This window comes from Macrobrachium rosenbergii, chromosome 50 (assembly GCF_040412425.1).
Source record: "Macrobrachium rosenbergii isolate ZJJX-2024 chromosome 50, ASM4041242v1, whole genome shotgun sequence".
Lineage (NCBI taxonomy): Eukaryota > Metazoa > Arthropoda > Malacostraca > Decapoda > Palaemonidae > Macrobrachium > Macrobrachium rosenbergii.
In genome coordinates this window covers 30369189-30375188 of record NC_089790.1, presented here as the reverse complement: position 1 = coordinate 30375188, position 6000 = coordinate 30369189, and positions in this window count along the sequence as shown.

Here is a 6000-nt window from a genome sequence, read left to right as displayed (position 1 = left end):
GCTACACAATAAATTTTCACCAGCAAACTTCCAAGCCTTCGTTAATTTATCACCCAAATTACTAACATAATCTAATAAATTCATATCAGGGCGTCCCCTCCCAAGATTCACGAACCACATCCAATGGACCACGCACACAATGACCAAAAATAAGGCTGAAAGGTGAAAATCCTAAAGACTGACTCGGCACTGACCGAAATGCAAATAATAAATAAGGCAGTTCCTTATCCCATTCGGAACCATTAACCAAACAATACTTTTTTATCATAGACTTCATGGTCTGATGAAATCGTTCCAAAACACCTTGACTTTCAGGGTGGTACGGAGAAGAAGTCGCATGTTTAATTTTTAATTCAGCCATCTTCTCCCTAAATAATTTACTCAGAAAATTAGACCCATAATCGGACTGAATTACTTTGGGCATTCCGAACCTGGTGAAAAATTAAATTAATACTTCAACAATTTTAACAGATTTTACATTTCGTAGTGGTATTGCCTCAGGATATCGAGACATCCTATCCATAATTGTTAAAATATACTGATTGCCACTACGAGTTTTCGGCAGAGGACCAACCACGTCAATAATTACCTCTCTGAACGGTTCAGAAACAACAGGAATAGGATGTAATGGTGCTTTTGGAATTGGCTGATTAGGCTTCCCGACCTTTTGACATGCATCACAACTATTTACAAATTTTTTAACATCATCTTTCATCTTAGGCCAAAAATAATTTTCACACAATTTACAAGTGGTTTTAAAAACACCAAAATGACCAGCCAAACCATTTTCATGAGCCAATGTCATTAACTCCTTTCGATAAACAAAAGGAACCACAATCTGTTTAACAATTTCACAACCTGTATTAATGGCATCAAAAGGTCTACTTATTCTATACAAAATATTATTAATTATCTTAAATCGAGGGACAGTCAAATCCGTAATTTCGCCAGACTCAACTGGCAGGTCTTTAAAATCTGCTTTCTGAGCTGTAATAAGTTCCTTAGTAGTCCAATTAAGTTTATTATCCAACACACCACTATCTATAACTAAGCTATCACTACGATCTAAACTACTCAAATCAACATCAACTACCGACTCGGCCGAGTCAACACTACTAGCCTTCGATCGAGTGACTACAGATATTTCATTACCGGAACTTAATACAATAGGGAAAGTTTTATTTATTAGGGCGACATCATTCCCTAACACCAAATCCACATCTTTAATAGGAAATTTATCAATAATGGCCAGTTTTAAATAACCTGAAAAAGACGGGCATGATAAATAAAAACTCTCAACCGGGTAAGACCTGACCGTATCTGGAAAACCACTTAACAAAACATATTCCTTATTTGAACATTCCAAATCAATAGGTAAAGATTCTCTGAGAATTAAAGACTGAGCAGCCCCAGTGTCACGCAAAATTTTAACCTTTCTTTGCTCAGTCGAATTCCCAGAGCGAACAAAACCATCAGACAAAAATTTCTGAAAAGGAGCCAGTGACTTATTGCCTAGTCATTGATTATTAGAGTTCTCAGCCACTGACTCGTTCTCATTCCTACGAATGGCCATTACCGGTCGTCTTTCGGTCCTTTGTGACCTTTTAAATGCATAACACATGCTCTTGACGTGTCCCTTCTTATGACAGAAGAAACAAGTCAAAGTTTTCAACTTCTCCGGGTTATCTGTGGTCTGCCTATTATAGCTGTTAACTGGAGTAGTACGAGAACCATAATTAACATTAGGCCTATTATACCTGTTCTGATTACTACTCCTGTTAACTCTCACCCAACCAGATTTCTCATTTCTGGGTACTTCCCCTATCACATTTTTATGAGAGAGGAGGTACTCATCACTTGCAATAGCCACCTCCTGCAAAGTTTCTAATTTTAACTCTTCGAGGTGTACCTTCACCTCATTAGGGACGGACCTTTTAAACTCCTCAACCAAAATCAATTCTTTTAATTTCTCAAAGTCTGTCACCTCCTTAGACTTTAACCAGTCGCCAGCAAATTGCTCTTTAGCCCTGGCGAACTCTACAAAAGTCTGCCCTCTTTCCTTCTGTAAATTACGGAAGCGTTGTCAGGTAAGCTTCCGGTACCAACTCGTAAGCCTTCAAAACTATGGCCTTTACAGAATCATAATCTGAGGACAGATCTTCGTCTAAGGTAACGTAAACTTTCTGGGCCTTGCCTAACAATTTACTCTGAATAAGAGTGGTCCAATACTCTTTTGGCCATTCCAACCTTGAAGCTATTCTCTCAAAAGAAACAAAAAACTCTGCCACGTTAACTTCCTGAAAATTTGGGACTAACTTTAGAGCTTCAGTTAGATTAATACAAGGCATTGCAGACACATTATGTTGGGAAGAAGAAGAACCCTATTACTCAATGCTTGCATAGCAAGTTCGTGCTGCTCTCTCTCTCTCTCTCTCTCCTCAGCCTTCAACCTTTGGAGATCTATTTCCATTCTTTTCAACTGAATCTGTCTATCTAAAATTTCTACTGACACCGCTTCCTCCACCTGCCTAGTCTCTGGTTTACCTTCTGCCTTCATCACCTTAACCTTTTCATAAACATTAAGAAGCAACAAGCCCTTCCTAACAGACCCAGGATTTTCAATTTCAAAAAATTCTGCTACACACTCTAAATCAGGCTTATTCAATTCTGCCAACCTGTCCTGCCACCCCTCTCCACTCAAGAGCTCGGGATATTCAAATCAGCCATAGTAAATTAATCACACACAAGTAAATATATAAATGTATCTCACAAAATATACCCAAAAACAAACCAATACACTGAACACCAATAACCACACAAATATCCTACCACGGTCAAAAAAAAAAAAAATTATAAACACCGATCAACACATGAATATAGGAGAGAAGGTATTACTATGCTGCAAAACACCCCAAGAATCCACTCTATACACTCAGGTGACTACAGGATCCAACAAATCCTGGCAAAAGGTCGCCAAATGTTATGGGCCCACGCCCATCAAACATACACAAGTCTCTTAAAATACAAACAAAGTCACTAACGACCAAGTCCACAATAGGTGGAATGGCCGCAACAGAGTGTACAGAGATGGAATCAAGGAGGATAAGTAAAAGCTGAAAATAAAACCTTAATATTTAATACAAACTTTTTAGAAAGAAATGACCACTGAGCCTCTTACAAAATACATTAAATGAACACAAAAATCAACCACACACTGAAAACATCGAATAACAAACACTCTTACACCAAATTAAGATAGACTATACAATTACACTTAAAAGAGAGGGGCCCTGAAAGTAATAGGATGTCGAAAAGACAGAATAACCTATCTTATTACACACTAAACCAAAAATAAAATAAACTGCTTCCCTTAAGTGCTCTCTGAAACAGTAGTAGTGGCTAACGCAGCCTTCTAATCACGGGTCGAGGGGAATGAAATATATTCTCTTGAGACCTTACCAAACGTAAGAGAGGTCCCCCTGGCAAGGAAATAACTGGACAAAGGGCGCAGACTGATTAAATAATCACTTTTACGTCGCAAGACGATCAACGGACACGGCCGTCCGAGGGGGCAACCACACCTTACCAGTTGGCAGTTTTACTGGACCAAGGGCGTAGCCTGACGGAAAAATCAATCTCCCAAAGGAGAACAGAAGCAGCAGCTGTAGAAAGGTATGTATTGCAATCCAGAGATAATCCAAAGATCAGGCAGGCTCTCACAATGATAAACGTCCAGAAAACAACTCTCTCCGTCCTCGAGAAACAGCGCCGAATACAGCTCCGGACGAGAAGCCAAAACCACACGTGAAAATAAAACAAGCTCATTGTAATTAAAACTAAACAACAAGTCAGAAATGTCGGGGAGGAGGAAACAGGGTCATTACGTTCCAAAAGAATAATTACTGCCAAAGTGGCTTATTCAAAACAAATCAATTTACGTTAAATTAAACACATACTGACAATATATATATATATATATATATATATATATATATATATATATATATATATATATATATATATATATATATATATATATATTATATGTGCATGTGTGTGTGCATTATATACGGTATGTAATTAAGAAGATCGAGGTGCATTAAGAAAGAAATAAAAGCGGGAAAAGTAAATGAAAAGGAGGCTGTAGCTTCAGTAAAAGAGTACATGAGGTGTAGCAAAATTTAAGAAGGGGCTACGAATTAGCATGGGAATATGTGATTAAGAAACGGAAAAAAGTAGTATGTGTTGGGATAAAGAAATTATGATGTTGATGATGTTAAAAAAAGATATTTTTTTACGCGTGGCTGCACAACAAGAGAGATGACCACGTAGCGGTATGCGGGGAGATCAGGAAGGTAGTCAATGAAAAAGTAGATGAAAATGCTTTTGGGGTAAATCTAGATAGATACTTTGAAAAAGAAAAATTGTTTTGTAGGGAGGTGAATCCTGAAAGGTGAACGTTAAAATGTAGCTGACAATAAAAGATGCAGGCAGAAGAATGCTTTATGAAAAGATTTCAGGTCCAACAACAGAGTGAGTATTTTAGTGTTGTTGAAAGCGGAGGATAAAAGCGAGGCAGACGTGAATGGTGTAAGAGCAAAAGGGATTAATGTAAATTTTAGAATGCGAAATGCGTGTGGAAGTAGGCAATTAATTGGCTAAACAATAGGAAAACGGTGGGAGCTAATGGAACTGCAAGTGAGATGCTGTGGCTTGCTGATAAGTGTAACTGAACAGCCGGCCAGTGTGTGTGTGTGTGTGTGTATGCGTTTATGTATAAATGTATGTATGTGGGTGTGTGTTTGTGTGAGTACATGTGTTTGAATTTTCGAAAAGCATGTACAACAGAGGCAAAGGTTCGAAGGAATAGATGATAGTAATAATTGATCTCTGTAAGAGTGAGGGTGAAAGAAATAAGTGTAAGCATTACTAGTTTTCCAGGGAAGGTGAATGGCATCATTTTGTTTGATAATTTAGAGAGATCACAGATGCTAATATGGATGATGGGAAAACAGAAGCAATTAATTCGTACAAGTTATGGGGAGTGAAATGTATAAAGTATAATTGTAGGATGAGAGAAGTGAGTTGCATCAGTTCTCCATTATGTTAATTGGAGTGATGTTGCGTGTGGATGAAAGAAAAGAGGTTGAAGCTGTGTAAATGAATTTATTGTGAAGTATTTAAGTATTTATGATGTCAGAATAAGCTACTGGAGGAGATACGTGGTGATATGATTCGTTAAAATGTTTGGTGCATGGGGAAAGTTGGCTGGTGAGTAGTGAGCTGTAGAATACTGCTAGTAGAATTTAATTAAAAACTGGACGATATGGGAATAGTGTGCTACGCACCAACGAATGAACTCCCTAGGATATTATAAATTAATTTGATTGACAACTGCAGAATTTTATAGATGAAATCCCAGAGAGAGATATGAACACAAAATTTAGTAAGAGCAATGAAGGTATAAAGGAAGTAGTAAACAAAGAAGGTTTGAGAGGACTGCAAATGAAATTGGGTGCAAGTTATTAGATTTTGTGTTGCAGATAATCTCATAATTGAAAATATTCTTTTGGAGTGCAAGGGGATCCATGAATACACGTAAACATCTCCAAATGGCTCTTAAAGAAACCAAATAGATCACCTACGCAATGTATAGAGAAAATGAAAGCTGGAGAATGTTAAGACTTAAAGAAGAGCAGACGCCGGCAGTGATCTCCAACTTGTTATCGTCGCACTAAAGTTGAAATGAAAATGCCCCCCGAAAACAGATGACAAAGCATCAAGATTTAATACGACGAAACTTGAAAATGATCATCAAGAGGGTTTTGCAATCGAATATCGAAATAGATTTGCAGTATTAGAAAGCATTTCTTAGGAGGTGTAGGAAATCAATGCAGACTGGATTAATATTTGGAATTTATATCAATATGCTGGAAGAGAAGTACTGGGATACAGAGTAACAGAAAGGAAACCTTAGACATTGGATGATGCCTGAGATGC